Below are 17590 nucleotides of genomic sequence, written 5' to 3' on the forward strand. Positions count from 1 at the left end.
ACGTAGTATCACTTTCTATCTACCACTGACAACCGGAAGAGACATCACAGACTACATCTTTCAGCCCGGATGACAGCTGGTTAACTGATAAGGAGGGCCTGGAGGAGTGCATATCATCATGGAAAACCTCAAAAATCTAACCTGGATGGTAGTGTTTGGATCACAGAATAGCTGGTCATTCAGGAAATCATGTTGTTCTCTACCATTCCTTGTTTATATTTGTTTGTTTTTACTATATAATTGTGGAAAGTGACAGATTTCAACTTTATGAAACCTAACATTCTGCTTTGTAATGGTTATAACTTGCCAGAAAATAATAGATATGTAAAAAAGCAAAAGAAGCTTACAAAGCACAAATGGGAGAGATGCTCATTACACCCATTTCTCCTAATTATGGTGTCCTGCCATTTGTACCATTAAGTGCATATTTTAATTATGGATATGTCTATTAGAATTCCTTTTTTCATGGTTCCAAACTAAAATATGCAAAAGGGGGAAATATTTACCCACAAATTATTATTTTTTAAGTTGTAGCTTTCATGCTAGTTTTCAAAAAACACTCTCAAGATTAATTTTATAGAACTGCATAGCTGTAGAAATAGCTCAAATTTTTGATCTTACTCAGAATAGAAATGTTTTTTTAATTTTTTTAGATTTTTATTTTTTTTTAGGATGTACATCATATTTCAAATTCTGTATACATTACATCATGTTCACCACCCGAACACTAATAATAGTGCATTCCCCTCACACGTGACCCTAATCACCCCTTTTGCCCTCCCTCCCCCATTCCCCAATGGTAACCACCAGTCCAATCTCCAATGCTATGTGTTTTTTTTTTTTTTTTTTGGCCTTTTTATCTTCTTCTTATGAGTGAGATCATATGGTGTTTGACTTTCTCCCTCTGACTTATTTCGCTCAGCATAATACCCTCAAGGTCCATCCATGCTGTCACAAATGGCCGGATTTTGTCATTTCTTATGGCTGAGTAGTAGTCCATTGTGTATAAATACCACATCTTCTTTATCCATTGGTCCCTTGATGGGCACCTAGGTTGCTTCCAAGTCTTGGCTATTGTGTATAATGCCACAATGAACATAGGGGTGCAAGTATCTTTATGCCTTTGTGTTTTCAAGTTCTTTGGATAAATACCCAGCAGTGGAATAGCTGGATCATATGGTAGATCTATCCTTAATTTTCTGAGGATACTCCAAACTGCTTTCCATAGTGGCTGCACCAGTTTGCACTGCCGCCAGCAGTGAACAAGGGTTCCCTACTCTCCACACCCTCTCCAACATTTGTTGTTTCCTGTCTTGTTAATTATAGCCATTCTGACCGGAGTGAGGTGATACCTCATTGTAGTTTTGATTTGCATTTCCCTGATAGCTAATGATGTTGAGCATCTTTTCATATGCCTGTTGGCCATCTGTATATCTTCTTTGGAGAAATCTCTGTTCAGATCTTTTGCCCATTTTCTAATTGGATTGTTGGTTTTTTTGTTGTTGAGCTGTATTAGTTCTTTGTATATTTTGGATATTAACCCCTTATCTGATATGTGGTTTGCAAATATCTTCTCCCAATTGTTAGGTTGTCTTTTCATTTCGTTGATGGTTTCCTTTGCTGTGCAGAAGCTTTTTAGTTTGATGTAGTCCCATTTGTTCATTTTTTCTTTTGTTTCCCTTGCCCTGTCAGACATGGGACTTGAAAATATGCTGCTCAGACCAATGTCATAGAGCGTACTGCCTATGTTTTCTTCTAGAAGTCTCATGGTTTCGGGTCTTACATTCAAGTCTTTAATCCATTTTGAGTTTATTTTTGTGCATGGTGTAAGGGAATGCTCTACTTTCATTCTTTTGCATGTGGCTGTCCAGTTTTCCCAACACCATTTATTGAAGAGACTCTCCTTTCTCCATAGTATGCTCTTGGCTCCCTTGTCAAATATTAGCTGTCCATAAACTTGTGGGTTTACATCTGGGCTCTCAGTTTTGTTCCATTGATCTGTGTGTCTGTTTTTGTGCCAGTACCATGCTGTTTTGGTCACTATGGCTTTGTAGTATAATTTGAAATCAGGGAGTGTGATACCTCCAGCTTTGTTCTTTTTTCTCAGGAATCCTTTGGCTATTCGGGGTCTTTTGTTGTTCCATAGAAATTTTAGGATTCTTTGTTCTATTTCTGTAAAAAATGTTGTTGGAACTTTGATAGGGATTGCGTTGAATCTATAGATTGCTTTAGGAAGTATGGGCATTTTAACAATGTTAATTCTTCCAATCCAAGAGCATGGAATAACTTTCCATTTCTTTGTGTCTTCTTCAATTTCTTTCAACAATGTCTTATAGTTTTCAGTGTACAGGTCTTTCACCTCTTTGGTTAAGTTTATTCCTAGGTATTTTATTCTTTTTGTTGTAATTGTAAATGGGATTGTATTCTTAATTTCTCTTTCTGCTACTTCGTTGTTAGTGTATAGAAATGCAACCAATTTTTGTACATTGATTTTGTATCCCGCAACTTGACAGTAATCCTTTATTATTTCTAAAAGTTTTTTAGTGGACTCTTTAGGGTTTTCTAGATATAAAATCATGTCGTCTGCAAAGAGTGATAGTTTCACTTCTTCTTTTCCAATGTGGATCCCTTTTATTTCTTTTTCTTGCATGATTGCTCTGGCTAGGACTTCCAATACTATGTTAAATAAGAGTGGTGACAGTGGGCATCCTTGTCTGGTTTCTGTTCTTAGAGGGATAGCTTTCAGTTTTTCTCCATTGAGAATGATATTTGCTGTGGGTTTGTCATATATGGCCTTTATTATGTTGAGGTATTTTCCTTCTATACCCATTTTATTTAGAGTTTTTATCATAAATGGATGCTGTATCTTGTCAAATGCTTTCTCTGCATCTATTGAGATGATCATGTGATTTTTATTCTTCATTTTGTTAATGTGGTGTATCATGTTGATAGATTTGCGGATGTTAAACCATCCCTGCATCCCCGGAATGAAACCCACTGGATCATGATGTACGATCTTTTTAATGTATTGTTGTATTCGATTTGCTAGTATTTTGTTGAGGATTTTTGCATCGATATTCATCAGTGATATTGGCCTGTAATTTTCTTTTTTTGTGTTCTCCTTGTCTGGTTTTGGTATCAGGATAATGTTTGCTTCGTAGAAGGAGTTAGGAAGCCTCCCCTCCTCTTCAATTTTTTGGAAGAGTTTGAGAAGGATAGGTATTAGGTCTTCTTTGAATGTTTGGTAGAATTCACCAGGGAAGCCATCTGGTCCTGGACTTTTATTTTTTGAGAGGTTTTTAATTGCTGTTTCGATCTCCTTACTGGTGATCGGTCTATTCAAATTTTCTACATCTTCTTGGTCCAGTTTTGGAAGGTTGTATGTTTCTAAGAATTTATCCATTTCCTCTAGATTATCCAATTTGTTGGTGTGTAGCTTTTCATAGTATTCTCTTATTATCCTTTGTATTTCTGAGGTGTCTGTTGTAATCTCTCCTCTTTCATTTCTGATTTTATTTATTTGAGCCTTCTCTCTTTATTTCTTTGTGAGTCTAGCTAAGGGTTTGTCAATTTTGTTTATCTTTTTGAAGAACCAGCTCTTGGTTTCATTAATCTTTTCTATTTTTTTTTTTTAGTCTCTATTTTGTTTATTTCTGCTCTGATTTTTATCATTTCCTTCCTTCTGCTGATTTTGGGCTTTGTTTGTTGTTCTTTTTCCAGTACCTTTAGGTGCACTTTTAGATTGCCTATTTGGGATTTTTCTTCTTTGTTGAGGTAGGCCTGAATTGCTATAAACTTCCCTCGTAGAACTGCTTTTGCTGTATCTCACAGATTTTGGCATGTCATGTTTTCATTTTCATTTGTCTCCAGGAATTTTTTTATTTCTTCTTTGATTTCTTCATTGACCCAATCATTGTTCAGTAGCATTTTGTTCAATCTCCACATTTTTGTGGCTTTTCTGGTTTTCTTTCTGTAGTTGATTTCCAGTTTCATACCTTTGTGGTCAGAAAAGATGCATGGTATTATTTCTATCTTCTTAAATTTATTGAGACTTGTTTTGTGGCCCAGTATGTGATCAATCCTGGAGAATGTTCCATGGGCATTTGAAAAGAATGTGTATTCTGTGGTTTTTGGGTGGAATGTTCTGTATATATCTAAGTCCATCTGGTCTAATGTGTCCTTTAAGGTGAGTGTTTCCTTATTGATCTTCTGTTTGGATGATCTATCCATTGGTGTAAGTGGAGTGTTAAAGTCCCCTACTATTATTATGTTACTGTCTATTTCTCCTCTTATGTCTGTTAATAATTGCTTTATGTATTTAGGTGCTCCTATGTTGGGTGTGTAGATATTTACAGGTGTTATATTTTCTTGTTGGATTGTTCCCTTTATCATTATGTAGTGCCCGTCTTTGTCTCTTATTACAGTTTTTGATTTAAAGTCTATTTTGTCTGATATAAGTATTGCTACCCCTGCTTTCTTTTCTTTGCCATTTGCATGGAATATCTTTTTCCATCCTTTCACTTTCTGTTTGTGAGTGTCTGTAGGTCTGAAGTGTGTCTCTTGTATGCAGCATATACATGGATCTTGTTTTTTTATCCAGTTGGCCACCCTATGGCATTTGATTGGAGCATTTAGTCCATTGACATTTAAACTAGCTATTGATAAATATGTATTTATTGCCATTTTGTCACTTTTTCTTTTTTTGGGGTGTTTTAGTAGTTCTTCTCAGTTCCTTTCTTTTTCTCTTGCTCTCTTCACTTGTGGTTTGATGACTATCTTTAGTAATATGTTTGATTTCTTTTGTCTTACTTTTTTTCCTGCTTGTTATAGGTTTCTGGTTTGTGGTTACCATGAGGATCCTATTTAATATACTATGCATATAACAGTCTATTGACCTCTTTCTAAAAGCTCTACTTTTTCACTCCTGTCCTCCCATGTTATATGTTTTTCACATCATATATAGTCTTTTGTTTAGTGTGTGTATGTCCATTACCCTCTTATCATTGAAAGAGGTAATTTTAGTACATTTGTCTTTTAACCTTCATATTACCTTCACAGGTAGTTGATCTGCTGCCTTTACTATACTTTTACCTTACAAGTGATTTTATTGCCTGTTTTTTCTTGTTGTTGTTTTGGGTTTTTTTGATAATTTTTTTTCTTTTATCTCTATTTGTGGTCATTGCTTTCCCACTTTAATAAGTCCCTTCAGCATTTCTTGTAGAACTGGTTTCTTGGTGATAAACTCCTTTAATTTTTGCTTGTCTGGGAAGCTCTTTATCTCTCCTTCCATTCTGAATGACAGCCTTGATGGATAGAGTATTCTTGGTTGTCAGTTTTTTCCTTTAAAAATACACATTCCCTCTCTCTGGTAAGTGATGGGGGCTCTTGGCCTTCTGTGCCAAATATACACCACCAGATCCCTTTCTGACCCCAAAGTTGCCCAAGCCTCTTGCTAGCAGGTGGCTGCTAGTAATATCTAGCTATTGGAACAGCTCCTTGATGGCACAACAACTTTTGCTGACTTTTAGCTGCTTGAGGCAGTGTCCAGGGTGATTCTCAAAAGACATGAAAATTGATTTCTGCACCTGGATTGTGTTTCCCAGATGCTCCACTTGCCAGATGAGCAAGGAGGGAGCATGAGAAAGGAAGAACACTCAGGCACCTGCAGAAAAGCTATGTGGAAACTTTATGGCTTCGTGGCTTTCCTCTCTCCCTGAAGAAGTAAATCTGATTAGACTCTTTCTGAATACGGCTTCAATACAAAAATTTTCAACCCTCATGTTTTTTATTTATTTATTCATTGATCACTGAATATTCAGTGTGCTCAAGGCACTCCACAGTCTGTGTAGAAAAGTGAAAAGCAAATATTCTGTCCTCAAATAAATTCCAGTCTGCCACAAGATAAACCAATAAAAAGATACAAGTGAAGTAGGAGCTATGTTCAACAAAACTCACCATGCAGTGGGAGGAGGAGGCGTTAGGGAAATGTCTGGGCTGAGTGCTGAAGGACAAGTTGGAATTGACCAGATGAAGGGGACTGTTCCAAAGGGGCAGGAATGTGCTGGAAAGCTTCCAACATGACAGAAGAATGGTTTGAGATGGGTCTTTGAAGGGAAACAGAGCCTGGCAATGTCTTGGTAACATTTTTAAAAAATTTTATCCTGAAATAATAAGACAATATTGAATAATTTCAAGAAAAGCTAACTGAATATATGTCACAGATGTGATTAGTCCTGGAAAAGACACGAGCCTAGCAGCATATTGAGTGTCAGCTAATCTGGAGTTAATTAAGAGGAGAGGGACCATTCTAGGGCAGTGGTTTCCCAAACTTGTCTGCACATTAGAACATCCTGAATTTCAAAATACACTGGTGCATTGCACCCCCAGAGACTGGGCTGCACTGTGGTCTGAGCTTTGAAATTTTTACAAGATCCTCAAATGATTCTACTGAGCAAGCAAGTTTAGAAGTGATTGCCTAGAGGGAAATGTAGAATTACAAGAGAAAAAGGCTGATGGTAAAGGCATCGGTAGAGGAAGAGGAGCCTGCAAAGGAGAATGTGAGAGCTTTAAGGTGGAGGAGAATTGGGAAAGAGTAGTTTCCTGGGAAAGGGAGAAGGGAGAGGCAGGCTGGAAGGATGATCAATAAGAGTATAAGCATGGACATGTGACCACTGAATTTGGCTTCTAGAAGGACTAGGGTGGCCCTGCAAGGGAATTTTAAGACAATGGGTTCTAGAATGTGATGAGTTCTAGAATGAATGGAAAAATGAGAAGGCGGAAATCGTTTTCAACAAACTTGCCTGCAAAGGAAGAACTGGAGACTTAGTTTATCAAAAGACTTCAGTTGTGGAGGAAAGATGAGTCTTCTCTCCCCCAACATTACTGGTGTCCTTTAAGGTTAGCCATAACTTACATCTTCTCTGTATTTCACCCTCTACCCAAATGATCCCCATAAACCCTTTTCTATAAGTCTGTTAAACAACATTTTCTTCTTTATAGCACCTAACTATGCTGACACACTCAAATTTTCTTTTTGACTATTAGTATTTCATTCTCAGCTCTGCCTTCCTGTTGGAAAACATAAGCACTATGGCTGGAGAAAGTGGTTAGGACTTGGCGTGTAGAAATGGAAATCAACTTGTGTGTGCTTTCATTGTTAGAGGAGCTCTCTGTTGCCTTGGAAACCACAGTCTATGTGGAAGAAGCAGTGTATTTTGTGGGTAGATGATAGAGCAATCAGGTATGCTATGGGTAAACATTGTCCGTCTGTGTGAAGAAGCACTGGCCAAGCTTTTCTGGCAGTAGGATCAGAATTTGGTTTTGGTAGAAGTCACATGTCTGCCAAACTGTATTTGCAAAATGTTTCTTGGGCAGAGAAAATATTACAAGGAATATCACTTTGTGAGTTTTCCTTTGCATCTGTACCTCACAGAAAGTACAGCCAAAAGAGGGAAAGTGACCCCAAACCTACGGCGTATGGTCAAGTCTTCCATTCATCATTTCTGAGTGTTCACAGAAATGCAAATATCACATTTTTCAGTCTTCATTACTGTTAAGTTTGTAGTTTCATTTCATAAGCCACAGCTACCAGCCAATAGGAACCTGATGATTTTGTCTCTAAGGGAAACAAAAGCAATCAGTCTACTTGAGGAAAGAAAGAAAAATCATCAGCTACAGTGATTATTATGCACTTGAGAAACAAAAGACTCTTCTTCTAAATTTCTTTAAGGAATTTAGGGAAATGATGATTCAAAAATAGGATCCAATGTGCATAGGGTCATGTCAGTCTTACCCTTTCATGTATAACTTTCCCTTATGATAAAAGGAGTATTCTTATAAACAAATTTAGTATACTCGTCTGGATAATTTCTCTGTCATTTGCACATAAGTATTTATTAAGTAATCATTTTGTTCTTGGTCTATGAATACAGGAATTATTAAACATCATCCTTTCTCTCAATGAGTTAACAGTCTAGTAGGGGAGAGAGATTCATAAGTGAATAAGCCTAACAAAGCATAGACAGGGTACACAATGGTACCTGGGCACAAGTGATCAGTTCAACAGGGGGTAAATATAAAATAATAAGAAGAAAAACAATAATAAACTTCACTCTTTCAGGCATCTGGTATAATTGAACTAAAAGGCAATATCATCTCTTGCTCTGAGCCTCTTTGTAGTTGTAAATGTAATATTGGTTTCCCTTGTCACATAACTCATTTATTCATTCCTTTACCCTCAGCTACTATTTTTTTCTTATCTCCATTTGTACACAAACTTTTCCACCTTTGGAAGGGACATTAGGTTCAGCTACTGTGCTGGGCTACATTGCAGGCAGCAATACTAGTCTAGCAAATACCTCCCCCTCAGTGCACTTCTGTTCAGATAAGGTGAGGTCACACAGGTACAGATCTGAGGGGAGACCTTCACTACTGGGCAAAACAGCTGCATTCACTGGCAGCCTAATTTGCCAGATGAGGTGAAGGCACACCCTGCCCCATCAGGCCCTTAGGAATTCTGACATAAAGGTTAAAAACCTAGAGTTTCTTGCTTAGAAATTATTCCTGCTTCCAGCCCTTGTAATTGCAGCCCTGATCTTATGACCACTGCATCAAGTAGGGAAAAAAAAGTTGAGGTGATATGGGGAAGAAAATATATCAGCACCTTCCCTGCTTCCTCACATCCATGAGAAAGAACAGAAACCTATCCAGTGGGAACACTCTTTTAGCCCCACTCATGTTCACGTTGGGCATGAACACATACTCATGAAGACACGTAAGCCAGCCCTTCATGTTTTTATTTCCTGCCATTTTAGACAACCAAATGTTTTAATTACTCATTCCAATTCTCTATCAAACTATCAGTCTGAGGAGTATATCTCTCTACCCACTGTTGGACATTAGGGGCTGGAAGAAATGATGGTTAACTCTCCAAATTTGTGCAATATCTTCTGACAAGCCCCACTTGAAGCCCCCAAGGCTACCAGCATCAGTCTCACACGCCAGCTCTGTTCAGGGCCTTCCCAACAGGGACTCTGTCACATGGCCATCTGCAGTCTCAGTCTCTTACTGGCAGACAAAACAGTTCTGAATGACATTTTGTGCCTTAAAGGGTGTAATAGGAATAAATCTAGATTTAGCATCTCTGCATTGCTGTTGTGCCCCCAAATCCACTCATTTCAGAACCCAGGTGGTCATCTTCAGATAGAACAGGGGAATATCTGCTTGTCGATTCCAATCGCTTTCCATACCTGGAAGGGAGTTCTTCAGATGGGTATCAACAGGTCCTACTTGAATGCACTACTCAAATATCCTAGTGATTTCCATAGGGCCATGCCCCTTAAGGGCATCCTTTTAATAGGCCAGATTTCAATTGCTCTCCTGCCTAACCATATGGCCAGGCCGTTGGCCACCGCCTATGAGTCAGTAAAAAGCCAAATATGAAGGCTTTTACCACTGTTCAGTTCTTCCATCACTGCTGGGAAAACAGCATGCAATTCAGCCCACCGAGCTGATTTGTTTTTACCTCCTTCGATGAGAGTGGTGGCCTTCCAAACAGGATGTTGTCTATTCACCACGGAACTGCCATCCACAAATAGGTCTTTGTCATCAGTCGAAATCTGTATACGGGGCACTGTCCAAGTGACAACAGAGTCCAGCCTCTCCTCATGCAGTTCCAGAATCAGTCCTAAGAGAAAATTTCTCCAAACTACGGTAAATAGAGCAGATTTGTTTGGGGCCTTTTAATGTTGGAGTACCAGCAAGGAGTCCCTTTGGTGCACCCTACCTTAGGTAAGGCTGTATTAAAACTTTTGTTTTAACCCCATCAATGTGCATTTTATTCATCCCATTTTTTAATAAACATTTAAAGATTTCCACCCTGCAGGGATGAGTCCTGTGACTTTCTCCTCTCTATTTCCTTTTGGTTCACTTCTATAAATATTGGCTTTATTCACGCTATTTCTTTTTCTTTCTCCTGCTTTTTCTCCCCAAATCCCCCCAGTACATAATTGTATATTCTAGTTGTAGGTCCCTCTAGTTGTGGCATGTGGGACTCCACTTCAGCATGGCCTAAAGAGCAATGCCACGTCCACGCCCAGGATCCAAACCAACGAAACCCTGGGCCACCAAAGCAAAGTGCATGAACTTACCCACTTGGCCACGAGGTCGGTCCCTTTTTGTTTTTATTCATCCTATTTCTTAACAATCTTTAAAAAATTTCTGCCTTGTTGGAAAGAGTCCCTTATTTCTCCCCTGGCCTTTTCCCCTTCTCTTGTTCATTAGCTTAATGTTCTCATTAGCATCCGTAAGACCCTCCATCTATAAGAGGGGAAGCTGAGACAGCAAATTAAATAAAGTTTTCCAAACTAACTATTCTTTGGTTTTGCAATACATAATATTATAATTATAATATATATAATATATATAATAGGATGGCCCATGTGAAAGGGCCCTCGTAACTACAGCATTTACCAGGACCTGGGTAACGGGCATATTCTGTGGGTGAATGTCTCGATCATCATAAAGTCAGTCCCACATGGCTTGCATATAAAGGATATCAGATGCTTCATCTGATGTATTCCACTTGGTGTTTATAGCGGAAGACAGATAGTCCTCCTTCTCAGGATAAACAGACATTACAGTGGCTTTTATCCAGTCCACCAGGCTGGCTATACCCTTGGGAATAGCTGCCTGTGTGTCTAGACCACGTACAGCCATCTGTTATTGTTCAATACTGAGCTATGGGTCTTGTATCAACCCGAACATGCACTTTACTCTGCAGCATTCAAAACCAAAGACATAGCCCCGAATTGGCTACTCTCATGATCCACTTTGGTAAAAGATCTTCAGGAAACTCATGATATCGATCTGCAGAATGAAACAATTCTTTCACCCTATAGTCTCTGATTCAATAGTTTCTTAGTTTTGCTCCCTCTCCACGTTGACTACTTTCTTGGTGATCAGAGGTCTTAGGGGTACTTTCTGTTGTTCCTGTACAACTTTTCCCTTTCCAGGCGACTTAAGACTAGTGACTAAGGCTCAGATTGACCCAAATCTGACCTTGATTTAGTATCAAGGCCCAATATCAACCTTTCTTTTACTTTCATTTTAGCTATTACAGACAATAACCAAGGAATTGGAAAATTTTGCCTTTTTCTTATTAGGCTGCATTTCCTTATGCATCCAGTGGACCAACGCCCCAGGAGTTGGCTCCATCTCTAAATTCTGTTGGTAATTTTTACCTTTAGCAACTGATTGCGGCACAGCTGCTGTTCCATACCGTGGAAGACCACATGGCCACTCTGGAATCAAAGGGTCTCCATCCCCCACCTTTTCATCCTTTCCCTTCCCAAACCACGTGTTTTTGTGAGCCAGGGCCATTCTAGTGAAACAGCACGTAAAACATTGCAACAACAGAGACAGCACTGTGTGTGTGGCAGGCGGGAACCCACAGCCCCAGGATGACCCCAGAACCAAGAATCTTCAGAAATGTTGTCACTAGAGACCTTTACAAAGCAAGAAATCCTTCAATAAGGAAAATCCATCTTCCAGCAGCCCAAGTAGCTTGATTACTATATATGGATTTGTCTGAAACTAGTTAATCAGTTTCTGCCAAGTTTGAAATTCTGCTAACTCCTGAAATTTCACCCCGAACCCTGGATTGGAGAGACAGATTTGAGAGCCTAGCCTCCTGTCTCCTTGCCAGTTGACCTTGCAATAAAGCCTTTTCTCTTCTGAAAAGCCAGTGCCATAGCATTGACTTCCATGTGCATTGGGCAATGAGCCTTTGCTTGGTAACAATTTCTGGCAACCACGAAGGGATCGTGGTCTTGTGACCACCTGCCCAAGGCTCTGCAGTCCTCAGCATGGTGCAGCCTGTCATCACCGACCCCAAGCAGTCACCTAGACTACTTTGTCTAGAGGCTGGGCTGGTTGGTTTCCTGTTTCCCACCATGGTGCTCTAGGCTCCTTAGCGCTTCTTTCACTTTTGCAAAAAGAAACTGCTTCTGGATTAGATGTCTCTGAGTGAGTAACCTTTAGAAAGCAGTTGTATCTTACCTCATCTCTCTGGTTTGATCCCCTGAAGATATAAGTTTGACTTGTATTCTGGGAAATCCTGGCAGACTGAGCCTCAAATCTTGGGCCTAGACCCAAGAAAACTAGAGATAGGATAAAAGGTTTACTTGTGAGGTGCTCCTGGTAATCCAGCCCTGAACTGTAATTTTAGGAATCTGGTTCATGTTATATGTAGAAGGAAATTAAACAAAATGTAGTTAGATGAGTGGATCAGCCTTTTGATATCATTCAGGCTACAACCCAAGTATTTGAGAAATTTAAAGCAACTATCATTGTCTTGCAAAAAAGGAAAGGAAATATTTGGAAATTTGACCCCAAAAAATCTTAAATGTCCTCTCCACAAATACTAGTAAAAAGATTTAGCAGGTGAACTTAACTCTTTCTAATTGCTAAAAATTTGGATCCAACTATTCTTTTATAAAATAGTGAGTTTTGTATTGTACTTGGTTCAGAGCAAAAATTTAACAAACACTATAAGGTCTCTGTCTGTCTGTGTGTTCACGCATGTCTATATATATATGTTGTAAATGTGAGATATTTTTCTGCCTCCAGATGGTATGGCCAATATTAAGAGCTCTATTTAATTGGGTTAAAGTATGTGCTTATACAAATTATTTCTAAGTGTAATAGAAACTAATTCAAATTTTTTCCAAGTTAACTTGATATGAAATAATCTTTGGTAAATAAAAGCTTATTTATGTTTGTTGGTTTGATTGAATAGGCATGCCATCAGAGTTATCAGCATTGGATGTTATACAGACATACAGCCTTTATTTTACCTGGGTTTACTAGTCAAATAAGCTCATGTCACCTACAAAATTTTCCAGCAAAAACAATAACTTGGAATGGTAGCTAATTTTGTCTAATGTCTCATGATGTTTTTGTGGGCAATCCAAACATAATTGTTGGGAGAAAATGATTTAGAGTTTATGGATAAAGTTTTAGCAATAACTGTATTTCATGTCATGTGTATTTAAAATAACTTCCAAAATCTCTTTGGTAACTTGAAACTATGAAGTTTTACTAGGTTAAATTAAATTATGGAAAGTTCATTGACTATCTAGATCATTTCCAAATAAGGTAAAATATTATACATTAATGACTAAATATAGGTTTATCTACTTTTGGCTTCTTATTACAGAGAAACTAAAAGATGTTTGGGTCTATTAGTAAACATGTCTTATATTTTATTAAAAGATTGTACTATGAAATAACATGTTTCTAGAAATTATAAAAAAGTATTTATAAATTTGCCAAGCCACAGAATGCTAATGTAAAAGAAGTTCACAGTTGCTTACTTCTTAGTTTTCACTAAAAATTTAAAATTCTAATAATACAGATGATTAAGGTTACTAAAAATTAATAAGGAAAACACCTTTGTTTTGAAGGAAAGTAAGATGTATGTTTTCAGTACAGAAGGTACAAGGAATGGAGATATTTTTGTTTGTTTTATTAAGAAAGATAAATTTGTCCTAAACTACCAGATAGTAGGGAAGACCATAGGACAAAGTCTGAATGTAAATAGAAAGCTATAGAAGGTTTGTGGAAAAGGAAGCCTGAGGAAAGAGTTTTGTGCTTGGTCAAGTTGGCTAAGATTAAAATCAATTTAATTAAGTAAATAGGTTATACTATCAAAAGTAGGTTGGTGCAAAATTAGAATTTGGTTTTCATTCTCTTCAAAGGATGATTTTCTTGAATTTTTAGTCTGCTCTTGATAAAGAGATTGTAAAAGGTTTTTCTGTACTTTTGAGTAAGTCCTATGTTCAAAAAGGCTGAACTTTCTCTATTAAGAGAACTAAGGGTTCTTTTGTTTATTTGTTTTTAATGGTTTAACTCCCTATGTTTGTCTTTAACATCTTCTTTTGTCACTTTGGTTAAATGGATAACTAAGCATTGTTTCACAGGAATCTATGACCCTTTTGATATGTTTGGCAAACATCCTCAAAATCCAAATGCTAAATAAAGTTTTTCTTTTGACCTGAAATTAACTTAAGAATTTCCAGTGGCCCTTGGGACTTCTCAAAGAATTTGTTCTCTCTTCCGATAAAGAGGGAGATGCTAAACTAATTAGATTTGTTTGGTATGTTAAATTGCATGGGAAACATTGTCAAATAAATGACCTCTTAGTTTATATTTCCTGGGTGAATATTATTAATATAAGTATTTTAAAAACTGCATAACATTCCTAAAATCCTGATCTGTCCTGTTTATCAGCCATAATTCTAGTTATTATCTTAAAATGTTGTATGTCACAGAAATAACCAAACTTCTTTGTCAATTGCCATTTTTAAGTCTTTTGTCATTTACAGGCAGTTATTGTTTTGCTCTGATGCTTTTGCAAACACATGTCATCTTCAGAGAGATTCATGGTAAGGACTCTGACCCTTACTCTAGAATACAGGTTTCTGACAAACTTTCAGATCATGAAACCAAACTGGGTAAGAAATTGTAGAACTCTAATACAGAAACTAATGGCTTCATAAAACTGCTAACATAAAATCAAGACCAAAAATTGATTACACAGGACTAAGTGAACTGATGATGATGATTATTATTATGACTTTTTATTTGAAATATTGCTGATTTTTGTAATTATTTATTTTTCTAGTTTTAAAGGAACCTTTTTCTCTTTTCTCTTAAGCTAACTATGACTTGTAGCGATTTGGTAAATTATACTTTTGTAAGAAGAATTGAAACATTTATCTTTTTCTCCCTACCTTATCCCTCCAGAATTTGGAAACTCTTAGTGAGTGAATATTCTTATTGTCATGGGAATATAGTTATTTGTATAAGTTCAATAAGAATCTATTCTCCTTTTAACAGAACACAATTGGAAACATTGGTTATAATACCAAAGGCTTTGACTGGAATATCATATTTGAGAGAGAACTACACTGACTGTGATATTACCAGATAGCTTTAAGAAACAAAGGTTAACTTTATGGAACAAATAAAGCCACTTGAAAATATTGGTCTGGTACCTTGCTCATATGGTTCCCAGCAACTTTACCAGGTGAGTAAAGAAGGTCACTTCCTGGCAGGTGCAAGAACCTCAGGATATTTTGGAAAGCTTGAGAAGAAAGGAATTCACCCAAATCTAGAGGTTTTGCAGGAGGTGTCTGATGGCGAGTCCTTGGCTTGGTGTTCTGGCCTCAAGAGGCCTTTAAAGTTCAATCTGAGATTCCTTATGAAAAGTTCCAGCAAAGCACAATTAAAAGAGACTATATTCCAGCAGCACAAGTAGCTTGATTAACATATATGGACTGATTTGAAACTAGCCAGCTTCTGCCAAGTTTGAAATTCCCCTAATTCCTTAAATTTCACCCTGAATCCTGAATCAGAGAGACGGATTTGAGAGCCTTGCCTCTTCTCTCTTGAAATAAAGCTTTTTATTTTCTCTAAAGGCAGTGCCATATTATTGGCTTCTATGCACATCAGGCAGTGAACCCTTGCTTGGTAACACTAGCAAATACCACTTCACTGATACCAATTAGATAGGTTCTAGAACCAATTCCAATCTAGGGGGAATTCTCAGAATTCCCTCAGAAAAAAATTCTCAGAACACCTGCTGGGGGTCCTAGAATTCAACTCAATTCCAACACTATCTACCTGAAGATAGCATCAGATTTCACAAGTTAAGGGCTCAGTACCACAAAACTGCCCCCTTCCCACTTCAGATGCCAATTGTAAGTCCATGTTGTTACTTGTACTTCTGACCAACTAGCTACAAATCAGAAGTTCCCACAACCACCTCCTCAGGTTCAAGTAATTTACTAGAGGGGTTCATGGAACTCAGAGAAAAAAAATTACTTACTAGATGACCAGTTTGTTAAAAAAGGATATAAATCAGGAACAGACAGTTGGAAGAGATGCATAGCACAAGGTATGGGGAAAGGGCATGGAGCCTCTCTTCCTTTCCAAGTGTGCCACTCTCCCTATATCTCCATGTGTTCACCAACACAGAAGCTCTCCAAACCCTATCCTCTTGGGTTTTTATGGAGGCTTCATTAGATAGGCATGATTGATTAAATAATTGGCCATTGGTAATTGATTCAACCAGCTCTTCCCCTTTCCCCAGAGGTCAAGGGGTGGGACTGAAACTTTCAATCCTCTAATCACATGGTTGATCCCATAAATAACCAGCTCACATCCTTATGTGCTTTCCAAAAGTCATCTCACTAACATAACAAAAGATACCTTTATCACTCTCAACTCTTTGGAAATTCCAAAGGTTTTGGAGAGCTATGAACCAAGAACCATGGAGGGAGACCAAATATATATGAGAAATATATTTTGGTCATCTGAACAACCAAATATATATTTCTTATAAATCACAATATCAAAACCACTTAGACAATGATAGAAACATTTTATCATTAGATCAGTCTTTTATTATCAAGCTTCCAAAGTGCTTCCTTAAATGTCTTTATGCAGAAGAGGAGCTTATTCAACTGATGGCATCTAACCAGTTAAAAACATTTTATGACAATTTGCACATTCTTCTTAGCTCTGTCAAATCACAGTAACCAACTTTTTCTCAGAAGCGCATTTTCTCAAAATTTTTTTCTTTTCCTCTACTATATTCATTCTTATGTCCTTCTAAAGAATGACTATGTGTAAGGATTTTAGCAAGATTTGTCAAATAAGGAAAATTAAGATATATGGGAAGAAATTGGGTTACTACTACTGAGTAGAAAGATTTTAATAAATCATTTCTCCATTATTGAACTAACATCACTGACTTTTGAATAACTGCACTATATAGGCCACTATATGCAGATAAGTTTGGATGTTTTTTTGTTTATTTGTTTGGTTTGGTTGATTTGTCTCTACTATCAAGGAGCTTAAAAATAAGCTAAATCATAGATAGACAAATCCAGAATAATATAAAATTATTTTAGTATGTTAGCATGCACACACATACTTATATAAAAAGATAAGTGGCATATAGAATATAGAGGTATTGAGAAAATATGTTATTCAAGAAAGCTCCTTGGAGGAGATATATATTGATTTGAATTCAAACAAAATAGAGGAAAGAGATGCCTGGTTTTAAGATAAAACAAAAACACATTTTTGCATCTTCCTCTCTTAGAATTTATCTCAGCACAGCAAGGAGAGCACAAAACAGAATCTCCAACTTCAATAAAACCAGAGACATCTGTTACCTCAAACTACAATATGTAAAGCAAGTAAAGGAGTAAAAATTGATTTAGCAAAGTGCAAAAAACTGAAATAGAAGTCTTTGCAGAGAGAAACACTATTGTAAAATAAACAATTAAACCTATAAAATGTGTTCAGCCTTGATAATTGGAATCACAAAATGTCATGGGAGGTGGGGATGAGGCAAGGGGCTGAAAATAGAGGAATTGGTTGAAAACTTATGTAAGAGATGGTTCTGTTCCCACCTCAGCCTGCACAGTCTGAAAGGAGAACAAAATGATAAATGAACCGGAGAAAAAAATGTATAAAAAGTAAACATCAATTCAATACCTTCAATATTTGACTAAAAGGA

At 37.3% G+C, this 17590-nt stretch overlaps 1 long non-coding RNA gene across 1 annotated transcript; it reads left to right on the forward strand.

Annotated features, from left to right (window-relative positions):
• The first annotated feature begins 6734 nt into the window (after positions 1–6734).
• On the forward strand, positions 6735–17367 carry LOC139085321 (uncharacterized). Its single transcript, XR_011543603.1, has 3 exons — positions 6735–6897; positions 14899–15088; positions 17171–17367. It is a non-coding gene; the product is annotated as an uncharacterized lncRNA (long non-coding RNA).
• Positions 17368–17590: the final 223 nt, after the last annotated feature.

The sequence above is a fragment of the Equus przewalskii genome, chromosome 8 (genome assembly GCF_037783145.1).
Source record: "Equus przewalskii isolate Varuska chromosome 8, EquPr2, whole genome shotgun sequence".
In the NCBI taxonomy this organism is placed as follows: Eukaryota; Metazoa; Chordata; class Mammalia; order Perissodactyla; family Equidae; genus Equus; species Equus przewalskii.